The 23,502-nt window shown below is 36.2% G+C and overlaps 1 pseudogene; it reads left to right on the plus strand.

Annotated features, from left to right (window-relative positions):
* Window positions 1-3,964: 3,964 nt before the first annotated feature.
* Window positions 3,965-7,952, plus strand: LOC129401954 (40S ribosomal protein S24-like; annotated as a pseudogene).
* Window positions 7,953-23,502: the final 15,550 nt, after the last annotated feature.

Below are 23,502 nucleotides of genomic sequence, written 5' to 3' on the forward strand. Positions count from 1 at the left end.
GAGGTGTAAAGGTGGCTGCCTGGAATCCACCAGGGCAGGGACTTGGCACAACCCACTCCAGAGATTGTCCCAGAGGTCACAGCTGGGGACCATTTTATTGGAGAAATTTTTAATAACACTCTCCACTGAAGCATAAAAGATTGCAAAAAAAAATGGATTACTTGTCTTGCATGCAGCTAACCCATTTCTATCCCCAGCACCATGTATGTTCCCCCAATAGCAAAAGGAGTGACTCCTGAGTGCAAAGTAAGGAGTAATCCCTGAGCACATCTGAGTGTGGCCTTTAAACTAAAACTGAACAAAAAATATTAAAAGTTTATTATTAAAAATAGTAAGGGCCGTAGTGATAGCACAGCTGGTAAGACATTTGCCTTGCACGTGGCAGACCTGGGTTCAATTCCTCCCCTCCTCTCAGAGAGCCCGGCAAGTTACTGAGAGTATCTCACCCGCCCGCAGAGCCGTGGTGTAATCAATATGCCAGAAATAGTAACAACAAGTCTCACAATGGAGACGTTACTGGTGCCTGCTCAAGCAAATCGATGAGCAACAGGATGACAGTGACAATGACAGTGATATTAAAAATAGTGTTGTTCACTTAAGCAAAAATCTATAAAGAATTGATCTAGCAGGAAAAGTACTGACTCCTAGGGGAAAATTCAACTGAATTCTTATATTTTTGCAAGAATTTTGATGTGCCATATTTAAGAGGATGTATTCATTAAACTTTAAATTTATACTTTATAATTTTTCAACTCTTTCCATTGTCCTATTAGGATGAAAGTGATGCCAAGTACATAATAGTTTTCCTGGTTACCAAACAATTGTGATTTATAAAAAATGTCTAACCTAGAACCTTAATATAAGTGCTCCCTTCTCTTTCCCCAAGCTACAGCATCCTGATAAATTTATTTTTCATTTATTCATATATTTCATTTATGGGAAAAGCGAACACTGGGCTCATGTTTCCTATCTCTTTCAAATTTATTTTGCCAAGTTAATAATAGGAAATAGTTTTCAAAATTATCTTGAAAATTTCTTTATACTTATCAATACTTAGATTTCATTCACATTAATATATTCCATCCAATAGCTGATTACAAAACAATACAGACCTTTTGCATTTCATTCACTTACAAAATAGTCATTGAATACTTTATTTATTAGGCAGTCTATCACTGTATCACTGCCATCCCATTGTTCATCGATTCACACGACAGGCACCAGCACATCTGATTTTTGATGCCATGGAAAACAGAGAGCGTCCCTGATTCTTGATCATGGACGGAGGTCAGAACTCCGGAATCCTTCTCTCCTTTGAGTGAAACCTGATACTCTCAGCACAGCTCTTTTCATGCCTCTTTGGGATAAGCATATAGCTATCTCAACCTGTTTTCCTAGGGCCCAGGTCTCTAAGGCATATGTTAGTGCAGGAAGAATGGTGGAGTCGAAAAGATGTGCCCGGAGCCGGAGGTTTGTCATCCTCTTAACCACTTCTTTGACATTTTTGAAGGCGTTCCATGCTGCTCTCTTCCTCCTGCGCAGTTCTGGTACCAAGTCATTCCTCATGTTGATTTCTCGACCCAGGTACACATAGCTGCTGCATTTGGAGATGTTCATTCCATTGAGAGGGGTGCAGCAGGGTGATACCATTTCACCAACACTCTTCAGTGCCACCCTCGAGAACATCATGCGATGACTGGAATGGGAAGGACTAGGAGTGAAGATAGATGGTCAGCAATTACACCACCTCTGCTTCGCTGATGACATTGTTCTCATAACACCAAACATTAGCCAAGCAGCACAAATGCTGGCCGACTTCGATCACGAGTGTGGAAAGGTCCGCTTCAGGGACGAGTTCGTTTTTCATGAACATCGTCTTGTTGAGATTCAGCTGCAGTCCGACCTTTCCACACTCGTGATCGAAGTCGGCCAGCATTTGTGCTGCTTAGCTAATGTTTGGTGTTATGAGAACAATGTCATCAACGAAGCAGAGGTGGTGTAATTGCTGACCATCTATCTTCACTCCTAGTCCTTCCCATTCCAGTCATCGCATGATGTTCTCGAGGGTGACACTGAAGAGTGTTGGTGAAATGGTATCACCCTGCTGCACCCCTCTCTTTACATCAATGATCACTTCCCTGTAGAATGGTGAGATCCTGGTGGTGTATTCGTAATACAGCTCTCAGAGGATCTTGATGTACTGAGTTTGAACACCCTGTTTGTCTAGGGCTTCGATGACCGCTTCATCGGTCAAAGATCAACAACATCAACAGAATCAAAGACCTTCTTAAAATCTATGAATGTTAGACAGAGCAGCATAATTAACTCTCACGAAACTTCAGTGAGCTTGGTCACTGTGTGGATATGGTCAATCGTGCTGAATCCTTCTCTGAACCCGGCTTGCTCGCATGGTTGTCCTTCGTCTAATGTTCTGCCTATTCTATTCAGGATGACTCGAGTGAACAACTTGTAGATGACGGACAACAGGCAGATTGGTTGATAGTTGCCGATGTCATGGATGTCTCTTTTCTTGTACAATAGAATGGTCCTGCTGGTTTTCCACTGAGATGGAACCTTGCATATGGACAGGTAGCATGTGAAGAGCCGAGCCAGTGTATTGACAAGTACTGGAGGCAGATTTTTCAGGTGTTCGGGTGTGACCTTGTCTGGACCGGGTGCTGTGCGCATCTTTACCAAAGAAATGGCGTGTCAGATTTCTGAAGGGAGGACATTGGGAACGACATAACGATCTTGCGGAATTTGGTATATGGGCAGGTGGACATGGCTGTTGAAGACATCTTAGTAGAAGTCGTGAATAATCCTCTCCATTGATCTTCTGGAAGATGTGATAGATCCATCAGGATATCAGAGGGAAGTCATCTTGGTCTTGTAGTTGGCAAATGACAGGTGACCATTGCAAATACTTTTCCTGGCTTCTGCCGCATCGGCCAACACTGCTGCTCTTCTCTCATTCAGGTCTTCCTTTATTGCTTCTCTGCAAAGCTTTGCAAGCTCGGACTGTTAGCTTGTGATTGCCTGAGGCTCGTGCCAAACACATTGGCAAATGAGCTCGAGAGTTTACAAAGACAGGCGTCTGTTTGTGGCTTTCCCACTCCTCATGCAGTCATGAAGGTGCTGAACCAGTCGATCATATATCTCCTCAATGTTGTCAACGATGGTATCTTCCCACTTTGCCGCTATTGCAAGCTCCCAGTTGGTGGTTATTCTGGGAGTTCTCTTCTTAAACTTAAACTTTGAAGACCTTTCTCCCCACTATGTCAAGTAGAATTTTGCATAAAGAAGACGGTGGTTCGATCCCGTTTGGAATTTTGGGACAACAGCAACATTGGTCAGGAAAAACCTTCAATTGAATATGATGTGGTCAATTTAGTTGTGGAACTGTCCAGCAGGAGAATCCCATGTCCAACATTTAGATTCGGCCTTCTGGAACTGTGAGTTACCATGGATGGTCTTGGTCGACATGATGAACTCAGACAGTCTCTCACCCTGTCCATTCCATTCTAGTCCTTGGGTCCCAATATGGAGTTCTCCGGGAGACCTTCTTGGTCGTATCTTGGCATTAAAATCACCGACAGTGATCTCGTAGAAGGTGTTGTCTTCTTTATAGAACTTTTCTAGCTCCATGTAGAACTTCTCAATTTCTTCTTCATTGTAGTTGGATGTGTGTGCGTAGACGACGAAGATAGAAACTGCCAGCAGTGAGCCACATCTATTCAAGCATAATCATCCGATTCGGGTATTTAGCCATTCGAATGAATCAATGCTCATGGCCAAGTTCATGTTGACAGGACAATGACACCACCAACGCCTCTGTTGTTGCATGTTCTGAGGAACAGTTATTCATCAATGTCAAAAATGTCATGATGTGTTCTATGCCTTATCGTTTTGGTCAGACCAATGATATTGTACTTGATCTTCTTGTGCTTACACCATCAGGTCCTCAATGAATGCTTCCAACACCAGCGTATGTGCATTGAAAGTACAGTCATTTTAGTACTTTTTCATTCTGACAGTCTAGTTCATCCCTGAGATTTTATCAGCCTCTCCTTGCTCATCCTTTTTAACGTTGCCATATTGGGAGCTCTTTCAATGTCTGGTCAATGAGGCCCATTGTTGTTACTATTTTTGTCATATCGAATACGCCACGGGTAACTTGCCAATCTCTATTTATATAGATATAAAGATGTCTTATATTTATTTCTATAAATATATATCCATATCTATATCTGTAAGTATATATCCATATTTTATCTATAACTATATATCCATATTTATGTCTATAAATATTGGGATCAAAATTTAGGTAGATATGCAGAAATATTTGAATATCTAAGTATATAACACATGATTATACAGATGCAGGATTCTTTACATTCCAAAAACATATATATAAATTAAGTGAATTACATATAGTTTTTAATCTTGAAAAGAGGGAAAATAAAATCATACTTTGACAAAATAATGCATAAATTTAATTTTATATATTGCCATCTATAAACATTTTATCTATTTTTTTAATTTAGTGTGAGCCTGGAAAGATAGCACAGCAGGTAGGGCTTTTGCCTTTCATGCGGCCGAACCGAATTCAATTCCTCTGTCCTTCTCGGAGAGCCCAGCAAGCTACTGAGAGTATCCTGACCACACGGCAGAGCCTGGCAAGCTACATCTGGCATATTCAATATGCCAAAAACAGTAACAAGTATCACAATGGAAACATTACTGGTGCCCTCTCAAGCAAATCGATGAACTATGGGAAAACAGTGCTACAGTGCTATATTGACATCTAAAGTCACAGACAGGTCTAAAACTTTGTTAATGACCTTATGTATTTACTTCATGGAGGAAGCTATTATACTTAGGGCAGAACTCAACAGAAGCAAATTCAAGCATTTTGAATTCTTTTTATAAAAGACTAGTAAGTAGCAGGAATACATCACTCCTAATCTGAAACAACAAGAAAAACTGCTTAAGAAAGACAGTATTTAAATCCCTGGAAGCAATGCCATTTCAATTGTGAGAAGATCTAAAAGGAAAAGCTAAAATTAAATCAGTGAGTTTAAATAGAAGATGACTACAAATAATACACACCTGCTCTAAGTTTACTCACAATTTTGAATCTATACAAAGTGAGAAAATGTATTTTATTGGCTTGTGCATACCTTAAAATCAAAGACCATCTCTTTATTATATCACAAAGTTACTCTGAACATGGCTCTACAGCATCAGAAGTGAGAGATTTATCACTTCAAATCCTAAATAGTATTTTTAGAACACTGGAAGTAAAACTACTATAGACCTTAGCTAATCCTTTGATCAGCAAACATATTCTATGATTTAAAAACTTTGTAAGGTCAGGCTCTCTGTCGTATCTATTTTTTTCAAATACATTTAATGCTAACCATTCTTACATACACTGGATTAAACTAGCTTAAAGTACTGAGAACAGTGTTATTATCCCCAGAAATGAAAATAATAAGTAAATGTATACTTATATGTATGTATGATATTTATTATAGCCTGTTATGGAGATATATGTGACCAGTGAGAATGCACCGAAAGTTGTGAAAATAATTGGTTTGAAATTAGCAAAGTTACTGACATTTGAAAAGGCCAATACCAGAGGAAAAGCAGATTTTTTACTAAGTTATAGAGTGAATGCTTAACAATTATGTCTGTGCACAAACCCACACAACTATAGAACCAGAAGTTTTTAAAAACTAGTTAAGAAGCACTAGTTGACCTTTTCCTATCATTCTTGATTGTGCCTTTATTAGCGTGCCCTTCCAAAACCGCACTCTACAGAGACATGAAAACAGAGTTTTCGAAAGATGTAAATCATATCTGTCTCTAGCCTCTGGCAGACTCAAAAACTCCTTGCTTCTTGTATCCTTTTTCCCTTTTTGTACTCAACTCCAGAAAGCAAAACAAAAAATTGTGTTTGTAATTTTGACCTACAATCTTCAAACAACAAAATGCCACTATTCAGAAAAACAAAATATTAGCATTGAGACATCATAGCAGGAACAGAGAGAATGACAGAAATGATGGGCTGCCTGTGGCATAAGTACGCAAGGCCTCAGTGCAGGCCACTGATGGCCTATTCTCAACAGATTTTCACTGCTAAGCCAAACTCTTAACAATGTTTGGTTTAAAAAGTAGAGTAGTAGCACTTGAAGAATGACTATCCCTTGATTTGATTATTTGTAAATAATGTAACCTTTGCCATGGTTATGCATTAGCTAGTGGATAGATTCTCACAAAACAAAAGATGCCAAAAAACAGGGAAATTCTACTCTGCTCGACACGGTGGAGATGCATCCTTGTGTTTTGACAATGCCTCTCAAGTCATGCTATAACATCTGGAAGAAGTCTCGGTAAAGCCTCCTCCTTCTGTTGTACTCTTCACTGTCAAGAAGGAGAGATGTCATTGTAGATTGCACTCAGGTGCTGAGAGTGATGATGGGCATGAGAGGGAACTGAGAAAATAGTGGAGGAATCTTGAAAAGCAAAGACCTGAATCTGGGATAAAATCAGTCCATATATCTATTTAAACTCATCTCTTCTCTTTAAGAATGTTGGAGAATGTTCTTGTCCTAATCTCCTTAGAAGTGAGACTATTAAAAAGTTTTTCAAATCACATCTAAAAATCTCAAGCATTTTCATGAGAAATTTGATGTAAATTGGGGGAAATGTGGACTGTACAGAACAGGGACAGCATGAACAAATCTGGAAACAACCCAAGTCCATCACGAGTAACTTTGTAATTCTGTAATTCATGGTGATTCAAATTTTTTAAAGATCTTCTGGGGTAGGAGAGATAGCTGAAGGACATGGCTTGTATGTGTAAGGAATGCCCTAATTCCCATTTCTGCCATGCATGACATCTTAGTACCATTAAGTGTGGTCAGTGAGACCCAAATCACAGTCAGGCTGGTTTTGGTGCCCCAGCACTATTGAACCTATGCAGTTTCTCATAGCCAGATTTAAACATTGAACCATATGGAGTGATTGACTGAGTACCACAGGCAGTGATTTTCAGATTCCCTGAGCATTGACTGGAGGGGCCACCTATACATATATATATGTATATATATGCATATATACACAAACATATATATGTATATATGTGTATATATGTGTGTATATGTATATATGCCCCCATATATATATCCTAAACAGAGAACACAAAATAAAAATATATATACATATGCCCCAGAGGACATAGAGAAATAACCAATGACAAATATTAAACTATTTAAACTATAAACTTTTTTTTAAAGAACTACAATGGAATCTTGGTCCATGCCATTTATTTGTTTGTTTGTTTGTTTTGCTTTTTTGGTCACACCCTGCGATTCTCAGGTGTTACTCCTGGTTTTGCACTCAGGAGTCATTCCTGGCAGTGCTCTGGAGACCATATGTGATGCTGGGAATTGAACCCAGGTAGGCCGCGTGCAAGGCAAATGCCCTACCTGCTGTGTTATCATTCCAGCCCCTAAACTATAAACTTTTTATAAAAGGAAGTTTAATAAAGTGAAAAGTCAAGCCTAAAATTGTACCACCATCATGAACAACAGTCACTATCCATCCAGACCAGGAAGTTCATGACCAAATGACTCCTTCAGCAAAAGCAAATATTCATCAATGTCCTTCACCTGGGAAGGCCACAGTATAGAAATTCAAGAGAAACTTGCCGAACTGGACAAGACCACCCCAGATGTCATTATTGGTTTGGATTCTGAACTCATTTTGGTGATGGCAAGGGCTTTGGCATGATTTATGATTCCTTGGACCATCACCTGTGTGAGAAGGAAAAGACCTCATGAAAACAGAAAGGAACACAGGAACAGAATGAAGAAAATCAGGGGGACTCAAAGGCCAATGCTGGCACTGGAAAAATTGAGCTAGAGATTAAAGAACAGAAGGAATAAAGGTTCTACAGTGACTATAGGTGATTATGCAGATTTTTCATCAGAATTAATACATTTTGATAAAATAAAATCTATGTTAATTGTGTAAAGTCAAGACATAAGCTGGGAGAAAATAGAGACACATATATATTGAATAATGAGCTTTAGTGGACAACAAATAAATCAAAGCAATCAATAAGGAAAAACCAGAATTTAAAAGAAAAGATGCACAAGAGATTGGGAATAAGAATATACCAAAAAGGGCAGAATTATTAGTGTACACAAGTAAAGGAATCCAATGAGGTGTTGGATCATTGTATAACTGAAAACCAATCACGAACAGCTTTGTAATGGTCCATCATGGATATTCAATAATTTTTTTAAAAGAAGAATGTAACAAAAAGATTATCCAAATGTCCTATAAATAAAGATAAGGATTTTAACCACATTAGTAACCAAAGATAATTTAGGACATAGTCCTATGAAATTATCATAATTCAAATGACTGAAATACCTAGGTATGGAAAGCCTTAGAAAAATTAAGCATCTACATAGTACTGACAGAAATGGAAAACAATTTTAGATATCTGCTTGGCATAAACTACACTGGTCCAAGACCTCAAACCTAGGAATCCAGCATCTCAACATAGGCAAATATTAACAAGACATTCATACCAATCTTATTCATTAGCAAATCCCAAATACCAATCAACTGTAAAAAAATAAAATGTAAAGTCATGAAACACACTGCAGTCATAAAAATGAAACACTACAGCAACATGAAATAACAGCAGCAGAGCTCATAAGATAACTCAACAAAAGGAGCCAGACACAAAAGCATACATTATATACAACTTCATTTATAGTAAGCTTGTTTTTTATAAGGAGGGAAACCTATCATGAAAGAAGTCGGAAATGGTAATTCCTTGGGCAGGAGGGACTGTTTGATAATTAGTAGAAGACAAGAGTAGGAATACTAGAATGCTGGCAGTCTCTTATTTCATGAGTAGGGTAGCGGTTAGACAGCAAGTTCTTCTTTGAGAGAATTCACATATTATTTCTGCACCTTTCTGTGTGTAATATTTCATCAATTAAGAGGCTTTCTTAAATTTTCAATACGATCATAGTACTGCAGATAGGGCATTTATCTTGCATGTGGCTGACCAAAGTTTGATCCCCAGTAACTTATACGATCCCCCCAACCCCTGTCAGGAATGATCCCTTAGTATAAAGCTAGGGATAAACCCTGAACACAGATAGACATGGGGAAATAAAAGTTTTATTTTTGTCTTTTTTTTTAAGTCCCCAGATAGTCTTTTTTTTTAGAACTAAGAAATAATCTATTAATATATGCAATTCTTATCAAATACCAAATCCTTATTCAAAGCAATCTAATCTTTCTAGTCTGAGATACTGTCCTTTTAAAACTCATATTGACTCAGTTTTAAAGATGATTGAAGTAGAGAAGAATAAAGTGAAAGGTTAGACAATGTCCATAATTTAAAGGTCAGTAAGTTCCAGAACTGGGGCAAAAGCACCAAGTCCTAAAATTCCATGTCCAGAGTGCTTTGAAGTTTAAAATAGAGTTTTGCTTCTCATCTTCAATCCACCAAGAAATTCTGTGTAATAGGATAGATCTGCTTGACTCCATTGCTCTAGAAGGAAATTGTGTATTCCGGAAGGTACCTACTGATGAAAATGCTATTCTCCCCCCTGCCCTCACACCGCCAAATCTCAGAATATCAGCCATGGTTACGAGCCCTTCTGAGACAATTGTTATATTTCTTAATCTCAGTAGACACCTTCTTTTCTCCACCCCAATTTTTATTTTCAATTTTAATACTCTGGTTCGCAAATATTTCCATAATACAATGTTCCAACACAAATCCCACAACCAGTGCCAACTTCCCTCAGGTCTTGAGCCTTTAATAATGTAACCCTATAGCCAGACCTCTGTCATACGATAGTGATAAAAGCCAGAGAGTTTGATTTAGGGAAAAACTTTGATTCTTAGCATGGCCAATATTTAGCTCTCTTTAGTTTTTGTTCCAATTTGATTAAAACAAAAATCAGATGCTTTTCAGAGATGAGATAATCATCAATCTGAATTACTGGTGCTGGAGTAAATTGCATGAAAACCAAATAACTTTATTGTATATGGTGAATATTTAACTCAAGGACCCTGAAGACCAATGACTCTGAAGGGGGCCTCATATGACACAGCACATGAGATCCAGCCTTGATGTGGAAAAGCAAGGATCTAGTGTCACAGTCCCTGTCACAGAAGTGAATGCATGATGAAAAAGGACTAAAATTCAGTGAAGATGGAAGTAAAAAATGTACTTTAAGGAAGAAGAATCCATAAAAATAGGAGCTAAGTAAGCGGAAGCCATGAAGGAGAAAGGTGGAACCCAGAGAGATGAGTCATGTACAGGTGCAACTGTGTAGTAAGAAATAGAAAGAATTAGACATCAGTTCTCCTGGACAAGTTTTCAGATTTACCACAATCAAAGCTGTCATGTGTAGAGTATATTTGGAGGACAGTGAAGGAACTTGGGTTCCCTGGGAGGTTTCCTGTATATCTTCTGAGGCTTATCTCTGCCTATTGCACTATTCAGCTGATCAAGTCTCTCCCAAAACATCTGAGACCAAGAGAGAAAGAGAAAAGTCTCACCTTAATAGCCAAGTAGACCAGGCTTTAAGTGGAAAGATAAAGTCTTTACTATATATATATATATACACATATATGCATATGCACTATACTATATATTATGTATATATATATGTGTGTATATATGTTCATGGACTTAACTTTAACCTAATGAAGGCTGTCATTCACATAAGGTTATCAATCAAAAACTAATTGTGCAGTGAACAAATGATATTTAAAACTAAAGAATAGATTATTACAGATTGTCTCAACTATCAGTTGAGAATAAACCTCTGGAAAAAAATCTACATTGCAAACTAAGGCATTGGTGGTAGATCTACAATGGAAAACTGCAATTAGTATCCAAAGTCTATCCAAAGGTAAGCCAGTCTGAAAAAGTGGCTGCAAATATCCCACATGCTAAAAGATACTTACATTACAAACTTGACTGGAAAGAAAATAAAATTACCACTTTAATTATCTGTGTACTGTTTATACCAGACTGTCCCATAAAAAGAACAAAATTGTTTATACATAATAAGAACAGAAATCTGAAAGCCATTGCTATTATATATTGTAACTAACTCTTAGAAACAGAAGTTTTGTTGTTACATAGATATTTACTTAGACTAATGGCAACTTAATTATTTCAATGATTTTAGTGTCTTTGGAGGCTGGAGCGAGAGTACCGTGGGTAGGGCGGTTGCCTTGCACACAGCCGACCCGGATTCGATTCCTCCATCCTTCTCTGAGAGCCTGGCAAGCTACCGAGAGTATCTCGCTTGCATGGCAGAGCCTGGCAAGCTACGCATGGTGTATTCGATATGCCAAAAACAGTAGCAAGTCTTATGATGGAGACGTTACTGGTGCCTGCTCAAGCAAATCAATGAGGAATAGGATGACAATGATATAGTGATAGTGTCTTTGGCTTTCATTTCTTACTAGTAGATGTTGGGAATATTGCTGAACCTCCAGAAAATGTTGACCCTCGAAGTTATTTGAATAACTGTCAATTAATGTAATAACTTAAAGATGCTTTCATAGAAGGGCCAGAGAGGCAGCATAGTTGGTAAAGACTTGCTTTGCACATAGCCTACCCAGGTTTAATTTCTGGCATTCTGTCCAGTCCCTTGAGTCCCACCAGGAATGATCCCTGAGCACAGATAGCCAGGAGTAAGCCCCAAGCACTGACAGGAATGACCCAAACCCCATCATAATGTTTTATTAGAAGCATTTTACCATTACAGACATCCTATGACTACAGATAATATGAGGGTTGCATTAAAAAGTCATATCTGCTACAACACAGGGAAAAATAGTTATAGATTGTGAACAAGAGTTATGTTCATTTTGTTGCATTTAGAATAATGTAGCAGTGCCTATAACAAGTAAACAGTGGACAGGCTTTGTTCTGCTGAATTTAGATTAACCTTTACAAGCAATACAGAATTAGATTATGAAAATAAATTGGAAATGGCATCTCCTTAGACTCACTTTGTATTCTGCATTTTCTTAAGCTTTTATGTGGCTGTCAAATATTAGTTCAGGGCTCCATTTGTATTTGTAGCGTTTTATCTTTTTTTTTTCCTGAAAAGATAAGCACCAGTCTTCAGAGAAAGCTTCTGACTATTGGATACAGAAAACAACTCTTTCCTGAATGGTTAATGTTTCAAATAGAAACACAGTTACCAGATGGCAAAAGGGGGAAAAAAGAATCCAAGTTGTTTCATTGTTCAATGATAAGGATTTTTCCATCTGCCAGTTCAATACTAACTTGGTTTACATTCACTTAGAGCCAATACAATTAAAACTCTATTTGAAGTGAAATGTTTCAGAAAAATAAAACTAGAAACCTGAGAAGTTCTTCTTTGGGTTATACCCAACCCTCAAATTGCTAAACCTTTATACACGCACAAGTGTGAGTGAGTGATAAAGTTACAAAAAATATTATTATTTTAAAGTCGTATGCATTTATATAATTTTAATGAAAATGTTTGTGGGGAAAATGAAAATGGATACCTGCAAGAATTTAGAGTCATGATGACATAAAATGTGTCTAAAGTGATAACAAATTGGAGTAAGTGGCACAAAGAAAGAAACTTGGAACTACTGATGGGTAAACAATATAGAAAGGAACTAACTTTGAATGGGTATTCCAGCTAGACCAAAGAACAGGATAAACAGCAGAGCAATCACTAGTAACATCTTTGAGAACAACACACCAAAATAGATATGAAGAAGGAAAAGGAGTATTAAAAAACAGCTATAATACATGAGAACAATTTTCAAGAAAGAAGCAGGAGACACAGTAGTTCTGAGATCCCTCCTAGCAAAGGAGGGGTCAAATAAACTGCTTACAATACTAGGATACACATGTTACCCCACAACATTTTGATAGAAGCAGGTGCTACTTAAAATGCAATGCTTGTGATACAAAGAAGCCATTTTCCAGGGAAATCTTAACTTTGTCTTGTAAAGTCTCTAACTGGGCAACTCTGTGGCACATAAAAGCTCCTGAAGAGTAAGGAGCATGACTACTTCTCTGTTGCTGATTACTTAACATATGGTAGATGTTCTAAAAGATTTGATAATCCTAATAGAACTGATGCAATTTCACTTTCCAGACTAATACTGCTCTGTTATTGTACTTTTCAATACAATGTGAGTAAACTTACACAGATGGGAAAAAAATGCTTTCCTTTATCCTGTTTCAAGAGCTGCTTACAAATTTCAGACTTAAATTTACTGTCTATTTAGCTTTTTTTTACAACTAAGTTAAATTCTCAGCCTGAATTTTACTTCTTAATAAATGATGAAATTAGGGCCAGAGCAATAGAACAGCAGGTAAGGCACTTGCCTTGCATGCAGTCAACCTGGGATTGGTTGGATTGGTTGCCAGCATCAAATATGATTTTTCCAAGCCCCACCAGCAGTGATATTTGAGCATAGTGCCAGGAGTAAGCCCTGAGCACTGTTGGGTGTGTCCCTAAAACAAATAATAAATAAATGATGAAATATATTGTATAAAAAGAGTACTTCCTCCAAGTCTGCAGCAGATTACACCTGCTTCCTTCTTTGTTTATTTTCCAGTAAAAAATGATCTCCAAAGAGAAGAACATCCAAACTAAAACAAAAAATCAAAAGCAAAAACAATAAAAAAGCAAAAAGCAGTACTTGGAGCAGTGCTTGACTAGGTGATTCACTGAAGTTAAAAAAATAAAAGACTAATTTTGATTCATATATTATCCCACCCTTTTTATGTTTGATTTAGATAGTTTATTTATTTGTTTTCACAGATTTACAAACTTTTATGGTTATGTTTCAGTCATACAATTATCGAGTACCCACCCCTCCATCAGTGCCTTCTCCACCACCGATGTTCCCAGTATATCTCCCGCCACCCCCCTTCTAGTCCCCTGTCTCTGTGACAGGCAGATTTTTAAGAATCTGAATTTCACGTAGAATTTACAATCCGCAATATGCATTAACCCAAAAGTTGTAAAAGCACGAACAATACTGAACACTATCAAATCAAAATGAAAGAAATCATTAAAATTTAATGCACTACAGATAATACATAATATTTTTAAACCATTACTTTAACTTCTTTCCAATGTCATGCTGTTTTTGTGTTATATACAATTATTGTACTACTTAGTCACATTCATTAACAGTGATCAAATTCATTAACAGTAAGTTAATAAATGAAGTGGGCCAAATAAATGCCAAATGAATAAATGAATGAATGAACATCCTTCCAACACTAGAAAACACTGTGCTAAATCAAGTCATCAATAACTTGCTATTTTCCAAGTGTCTTCTATTAGTTCTTGAGAAACTGACTACATGGAAAAATATATACAAGTTGGTACTTTATTTTAAATTTTGCATACTTTATCAAATTCATGCATAGATGAGAGTGATAAAGTCTGGAAAATTCAGTAATGTAGAAACCTCTTTAGTTCTGTCTATTCCAACATTCCTTAATTCCACAACTCATTTGGCCACATTTCTTATATACCTGTCAAGTAATAACAGGAAATAGGATTGCTCAGAATGCACAAGGTAAAATACTCTATTAATTGAATATAGTCAGTGGGTACAATTGTATATGGAGTAATTCTCATTAGTCATACATTAAGCTAACAGAAAACTCATGTTTGTACATGTCAGTAGTAATGACTAGGATTATGGATATGATCATAATTCTCATTAAAATTTCTATTGACATCTTTAAGTATGAATTTCACAATCATGCTATTAAGGCTAATATATTTCATTTCAAGTATTTGCATAATATTAGTCTATAAAGTCCACCTGAAGGAAGTTAAAAGCTTTAATAAAAATGAGGACTGGTAAAGAGAAATGGAACTATGTAACTAAATTACAGAATTCATGTTAGAAATCTTAAACTTCCTAATATTTAAATTGTGAGTTGTATTGGCTAGTACTTTAGTTCATTTTTCCCAATAAAAATGCTGCAAATCAGATAACTATATCCTAATAATTGACAAATTCCAAGATGATGTTGCAGATGAACTTCCAAATTAGGATACTTTAGAGCAACATTTTTGCTTAAATCACTCTCCCCTAACATACTTTTTCAATATACAAGTTGAACCCAATTTTACTCAAACTAATTTCTTTCCATTACACATTTTTACTAAAGATTATTGACATGAAAGAGTTCTGGGAGGTGACTGATTGTATAAAAGCATCTGCCTTGCAAGTGTGAGGTGATGAATTCAGTGCCCATACGCAAAGCACCAACTCCTGACACCAAAACATAGCATAGAGTGTATGTGAACACCACAACTAATGTGTTCAATCCCAATGAGCACTATAGCTAAATATGTGTAAGCAAGATCCAGGAGTGTTTCCCCCAGTGAGCACATATGCAAGCAACACAATCAAGCAATGACAGGAAGAGGACGGAAAGTTGGTTTTTGGGTTCTTTGGTTGTTTGTTTCTTTCTTTGTTTGTTTGTTTGTTTTAATAACTGGACTACTAACAGAGGAGAGGGGTTGAGAGTGGTTGGGGGAACAATGAGAAAATGATGGAGGGAATCTGACACTCTGGTAGATGGTGGTTTTGGAACACAGTATTCAGGAAACCCTACCACTAATTGTACTATAAATTGAGGTGTCTCCAATAAAATTTAAATTAAAAATAAAAGAATAGTCTAGGAGATGGGTGATTAGGTTGAAGATTTTTAATATCTTATAATTATATGTGTAAATTAAACCTCAATTAGAGTTGATGACAGAAGCTTAAAGACTGTTAGAGCTGATCATCCAACATCAAAAAAGAATTCTCAATATAATGTCTTTTAAACTATTTTTGTCTACATTAGTAGAAAATGAAAAAAGAATGTTCGAAATATCAAAAATAATTGCATTTTACACTAATGCAGAGCTGTCATTTTAAAATGCTCATGTGTAAAATATAAGGCATATTCTAATAAACTTCAACAAACTTGCTGATAATAATCCTTAATTCCAGGTATAACATCACTTAGAATCTTTTTAAAATAATTCATTGCCTTTATATTTTACCATATACAAGGAAGATCTCAAACAAATGGAAAAGATTCAGGACAGAGAAACTGAGAGGTTTCAAATGGTTGTAACATCGAAATCATGAGGAGAAAGTCAACGAGAAATAATTATTTATTCTTAAATGGAAACTCTAAGAGGTAACTTTAAAAATTGCCTTCAAGAAAATTAAAAGCTGCTCAAAAGAGATCTTCATCTTTAAGAGGATAAACCAACAGGGATGATATTTAATTACAAAGTGTGAAGTTTCACAGGTGGATAATGGCATGGTTATAAAGTTTATGAAATGCCACAAGTTACAAATGGGCATCTCCCAAATTTTTTAATATGAAAAACACAGTTACCTGAGGTGATTCCTTTTCTTGAAAGGAGAGAGAGAGAAATAATGTCTTCTGATATCATGAAAGTTCTATGATTCCATACCGAGATGTTAATATTTATACTTGATATAAATCATCAGTCATTCAGCATTCCCCACTGAATATGGGGTAAACTCCAAATGTCCTAACAATGCAATAAGAATTTTACTCCTATCTCTACTGAGTCTTATGGCAAAATAACTTACCACTCCTTCAACAGACCCTGGGTTACTGTGATATTAGATCACTCAAACCTTAATGTTCAGCATAGCTCTTTGTCTTTAAATATTATATGTTTACATGCCCTTACATGCATGTTCTTCCCAACTAGTGCATCTTCTTAGCCTGCTAGCCTTTAACCCATCTTTCTATAAGATAAAATTCAAATGCTTGGGGGCAGAGATACCACTATCATACAGAGGCTAAGGCACGTGCTTCATATCCCAGAAACTCTGCGTGTTCAAGTTCCTCAGAGAATCCCCAGGACTTCAGAGCCCAAATAGCGCCACAACTTCTGTCTACTGCCCTGAACAGCTGTGGTTGCCTCTGAACCACCAGGAGGGATCTCTGGTACTTTTGATCCCCCCCAAAAAATTCTAAGGACTCCTCCACCCCACCCCCACTACAAAAAAAAAAAAACTCAAATGCTTTTTTGTCTGCTGCTCTAATAGGTGATCCAAATCCCTTTGTCTGTATCTGACCATCTATGCTTTAATTTTTTCTTTCTGTGCTTTCAAAATACATTTTCCAACATTTATCATAGTTTATATCACATTATTCTTAACATTCTTTACTTTTGTGGCAACCTGGGTAGACTGTGAACTCTCTCATGGAAGAGGGTGAGAGAGGAGAGAGGGTGAGAGAGGAGAACTGAGAACAAAGTAAGGCTTGACCTAATTCCTTTTGACTAGCCTTTGGTAAGTTCAAAATTTTTGGTTGAACCAGTGAAGTCAATTACTTACTATGGACCAAGAAACAGTCAACCCTCAGATTTGATATGGTGAAAACCATATCTAAAGACTGATTATTCTTTAGATTCAATTGATTTAGACTTGTTTTCTAATTTTTTTTCTGAAACCATTTTATCTTCAAGTGATAGAATCAATAATATGTTTAAAAGCTTTAGAACAAATGTGTGTCTGATCTCCATCAAAACCACAGAAAATCTAGGACTCCAGGAGTAAAAATAGTGAAGAGCATATCTATTTAAAAGAGTGGCTGGAAAGCATGAGGTTTTTCATCATCAATTCCAGAAAAGCTTTTGGGAGATACACAGTCATCCAGATACCCCTTCAGTTTTATTTGTATATAAATAAGGACCTCAGGGTTTTCCACGAGAAGAAATTGTATACAAGAATATTCTACTATTAATATAGACATAAAGCAGTATCAGATATCTTAAATACAACTGGTCTCTTGTTGCCATTTGTAAGATGTTTTCTCTTTGATGTAAAGTTAATTTATTTTTCTACATTTGCAACATTTGTTAAAGCAATTACATTCTGAAGAAAATGAATAAATACATTAAGTGCAAGAATGAATATTTAAAATGTAGCTATTTACCTTCCTAAAACAATATACTTTAAAAATATTTCTTGATAATTTAAATATTCTACTTCTAACTGGAGTCATTTTAGATCAAATTATTCTTAATTGGACACTTCAAAAAGTAGGAAGGATTACATCTTTACATCTTTATACATTTTAATGTATTTGACTTCTTTTGACTTGATGTAAATTATTTTTTAAAAAACTAAAAAAAAAGTAATAGCTTTCTCCAACAAAATTTGGGGGTAGTTAAAAGGAACAACTCAGTGCCATAATTACCAATTTTTTTTTTAGGAGAAAGGAGACTTCCCAAGAAATGCTGATAAGGGTCGGGGGGGGGGGGTAAACTTCCAGTGATTCAAAGCTACTTAATTGGCCTGCGGTCCAATATAAGGACCCAAAGATGCTGTACTTCTCAAATGCTGTGGCTCCAGGTATGACCTGGGGATCAAATTGGGATCCGCCACAGGTAAGCTATGTGCTTCAGGCCCTCTATTATCTCTCTAGTACCTAATATTAGGATTTATTTTTTAATATTTTCAAGCTTTAATTTTTTAAAATTTTCTTTCCATTTATTTTCAGCATTTTTATTCACTCGCCTATATTTCAAAACAAATTTAGCCCATATTTTAAAATAAACTCTCATAGAAACATCGCATTTTCTGACTGTAAACTATTTGGTTTCTCATGGTTCATTTATCAATATCTTCTTGCTCCTTATATTTCATCCCTTCAAATCAATATCATTTGTTTTTTGTTCCCGTGTACTACCTATTTCTTTTTGTCAAAGTCATCAACAACTTGCATATAATTTTAAGTGAATGTATGCTCTTTGGACTGGAGAAATAGCACAGCAGGTAGGGCATTTGCCTTGCACACGGCCAACCAGAGTTTGATTCTTCCGTCCCTCTCAGAGAGCCTGGCAAGCTACTAAAGAGTATCCTGCCCTCCCAGCAGAGCCTGGCAAGCTACCCGTGGCATATTTGATATGCCAAGAACAGTAACAAGTCTCACAATGGAGACACTACTGGTGCTTGCTGGAGTAAATCGATGAACAACGGGATGACCATGACAGTATGTTTTTATTGTTTTCATTCTTTGATAATAGCTAACCCCTCCCTCATTCTATAAGTGCAATCTTCTTTTCATTGTTAAATTACTACTCTTACTTGTATGTCACTCTGACAGTATACCTGGACTTTTCTTTCTCTGCATATCTATTAAATGTTTTGGCATTTAGGAGGGGTTGATTTTTTTGTTTTGTCAAAGTAAAAATATGTACCTCCGAAACACATGTAGAGCAAAGCAATCTTACCTCAATTAAAAAAAAGTATGGTTAATAATCACATATAATAGTTACAAACAATAATTCAAATAATGGCAAAAAAGCTAATGAAATGAAAACCATATCCAAGAGCTCTTGTACTATAGGAACCTCACACCATTAAAGAGTTAGGCCCTCTACTAGCTACTGTAAGAAAGTTTTCCCTCTGATCCTTTGCTTTAATTGATCAGTTTCTGCCTCCTCAACTTTCTCAGTATTGCCTACAATAATATAATAGCCATTGCCTATGTTCAACAAAATAAATCATGAAGAACTACTTTGAAAGGGCACTTCTGTTTTTTCCACAAGCATTTTTATTAAAAATCAGATATAAGTATATGTCTCCCCATATTCTCTGAAAAACATTTGCAATGATCTTCTATAAAATTATCAATGACTTTTTACTGTGTTTATCACACACAGTACTAGCATTCTAGCTGAGCATCCCATCACACAAGGTTTAGACTGTCTACTTAGACCAGCGGTCTCAGTTCGTAGGCCAGTGCTGTACTAGCTGCATAACTCTGAACACAATTATTTAGCTTTGTGCTTGGCCCCAAATTTTTTTACCTATAAAATATTTTCTGCTTTAAAAGTTACAGAAATATGTTGGATGTGTGAATAATTTTTAATTATTTAAATTGGGTTCAATTAAGACAGTGAGCACTAAAAATGTGTTATTATAAAACAGATCTTTCAAGTCAATAAGAAAAAGACAGCCTAAAATGAATTAGAGATAAGAGTAAGCAAATCATGAAAGATAAAGCACAAACATCTGTAAATTAGGAAATTATACTAAATCAATAAATAACTGGAAAATGTGGCTAAAATCAGATACAAAGTATGTTGCCTATTATAAAACTGCATTTTGACAAATGTAAATTTTTTTAATTAATTTTGCTGGATTGATTTCTTTTGTTTGTTTTTGTTTTGTAGCCACACCTGGCTGTTTTCAGGGATCATTCAGTGCTTACTGCTGGCAGAGTTCAGTGAACCATCTGGGCTGATGGGGTTCAAAATCAGTTTGACCAAGTGCGAAGCAGTGCACTCTCCGCCATACTATCTACAGTCCAATGGAAACGTTTGAAAAGCCAGTGATAAGCTTGGAAGATAGTTTAAATAGAAGAGCCAGGCCTTAAGTATAATCCCCAGGATTGCCTCATCTCCAGCACTGCACTGCTTGTCCAGTATACTTCTGGACTCGAGTATTGCCAGCAGTGGGCCAGAAAGCCCAGGGCATCTGAGTATGTCCCCTATAATAATTTTTTGTTTATGTTTTGGGGCCACATCTGGCAATGCTCAGGGTTTACTACTGGCTCTACACTCAGGAATTAGCCCTGGAAGTGCTCCAGGAACCATAGGGATGCCAGGGATTGAGCCCGAATTGGCCACATGCAAGGCAAGAGCCCTATTCAATGTACTATCACTCTGATCCCTGTAATTTTTAACTAAAGAAATTAGTATTATCATCTCTTATTGATAAGAGAGTGACATGTCCGTAATTTTTGAAAATTAAAATAGAAATTGTGAAAAATTATAATGCAATTTTCTGAAATATATATTTACCATAATATTTCTAACCAGCAGAATAAAAAAGAAAAAGAAAATAATATGCTATACCCTCAAAAATCTTTATAAATAATTGGGATGTCCACATAGAAATGGTGCTTAAATTACCATATTTACAATATATTAATACTACAAAACACAAGAAATTTTAAACTTCTGAATATACCTGAAACCTACTATTAAGCAATAATAACCCCACACACAAGATAAAGTGTGTGTTTACACAAGAAAACAATTTAGAGTGGTAAAATAAGAGCATAATTAGAAAAAGATAAAGATATTTTACTTACTATATATACATATATATAATTGCAGATATCATAATTATGTTCTAATCACTAAAAGTATATAATTAAAAGGCATAAAAGAAAAGAATATGTAATAAAGTGAAAAATCTTCTCTTGCATATGTTTTTCATGACACAAAACCAGATGAGACATTAGCTGTTCATTAGTTACATACTAAAATGTTTCTAAACTATGGTTAATAATGAAAATAATTCTTATACAGACTACAGAGTTTGCTTACAAAATTATTGCTGAAGTCAACCAGTGTAAAGTAAATCCCTTTATGCTCACTACTTCTACCAATAAAGGGCTGATATCTTCCTGATACAATGGAAACAGGGTATGCACAATGCCATAAGTTGGAAATGTAGTTAGGCTTTTCCTCTCTAAGAGGAAAAAATCAAAATTTAATTTTATGAATATTTTAACAGGCCATAGGAGAAATACTATAAAGCAGCCTAGAGCCAAAGAAGGAACATATTATAGTGCAGAGAGGCATACTGCTAGTGGCATTTCTCTGAAGTATGAGAACTACAGGAGAAACACCTCAAAAACAAAGGGACTGGATCTAAACAGAAGCGGGCTATCACAAGGCACATCCTATTATTTACTCATTTCACTGATTCTAAGAACAGTTTTTCACCTTTTAATATTTTTCAAATTGGGATAAATTTGATCCATTGTCATTTTTTAATCACCAGCCAAGTTTAAGACAACTGTCATTGAAGTACTATAAATATTCACATTGTCTAGTTTCCGTTGAATTTTGAGCATTTGAGATGCCACAAATATAGGGTTTCATTCCCATCTAAAATATCTTCAACAGGATTACACTATGATCCAGCTTTGAAGCAGAAGTCATATGCTCAACAATAAACAAAACTAGAAAAGTAGGGAATTGATTTTAGTGAGACAAATGTTCATCAGATCATTACTAATTAGAGCCTCAAATTTTCTTACAAACTTATAACCATGTGTTTTACAGACACTATTAAAAGAACCCAGAAGTAGAAGAAGCTGACTTAGGGTTTTTACATGATGCTTTAAAAAGAAACTAGCTACCACATGCTACGTTAATAAACTGAAAACAAAAGGACCATTTAGCTTCAATGAAAGAAATTTGGTTGATGATAGGACTTTCATGTACTCATGAAGGATTATCTTTACAACTATTGTGTTATAGTTAAGCTGAATGTATTGTTTCTTAGTTGAACATAGTTCAAGTATATGGCTTTCCACTAAGTGTCCTCATAGACTTAATAAAATAAGGGTAAAATATTGCCTTTAATACTTAAAATTAAATATAACATTAAAACAAACCTATTTTGGCAATAAAACTGTTGCTGCTGAAGGGAAAGGGTGGTGGGAGTCACTGGTAAAGGGAGTAGGTTGGATGTTGGTGACTGGTTACTAGAACTTCAGGGTTGGGTATGGTGTGGTAACATATTTTGGAAGTATGAAGCTATACTCCAACACATTCACGATGTTACCAATTAGTGTCACCCCAATTCAAAAGAAGAGAAAGGAGACAGGGAGATAGTTTGGGGTTCAGATGTATGCCTAGCCTGTGCTTAATCCATGTTAGATCCCCAGGACCAAATGGCTTCCTACACTAACCCAGATGTGGCCTCAGAGGTTCCTGTGTGATAGAGATTCCTATGTAGAGCCACTAGTGGTCCCTGAACCAACGGTGCTAAGTAGCATCATATCACTGAATCCCTGGAACAACTGGCAGGCCCGAATCCCCTAAGCCCTTCTTGGGAGATCTTTAGAGAGAAAGAGAAAGATAAAAATGGAACAAACAAAAGAAGGAAAGAGAAAGGTAGTGGAACAGGGAAGAAAGGACAAAGGAGGGGAAGTAAGGAAAGGAAGGCTGAAGAAGAAATAAAGCAAGCAAAGGAAGGGAGAAAAAAGGAAGTGAGGGAACAAAAATGATGGAGTCTTCTAGAATGTAGAAATAAAACATTACGTTTCAAAACTAAATGGGGGGAGTGGACATGGGGGACATTGTACTCTCTTGGGTTTTTGAAAAAGAAAGAAAGTTCTGAGAGGTAATATTTTAGAACAACTTGCATTCATTTGACTTTTCTCTTGAGAATTTACATGTTTATGGGCACAGCACTGATTGTCTCTTAGCTTCAGTTTCCTACTGTACAAAATAGTTGTAGTAATACCTTGTGTCAAAGACTTATGAGGGATTCAAAGAACAACACAAACACAGTCTACCACACACTGGTTTCTAGATAATAATGAAATTATGTGTCCCATGTTTTCCAACA

This window comes from Sorex araneus, chromosome 1 (genome assembly GCF_027595985.1).
Source record: "Sorex araneus isolate mSorAra2 chromosome 1, mSorAra2.pri, whole genome shotgun sequence".
NCBI classification, from domain to species: Eukaryota; Metazoa; Chordata; class Mammalia; order Eulipotyphla; family Soricidae; genus Sorex; species Sorex araneus.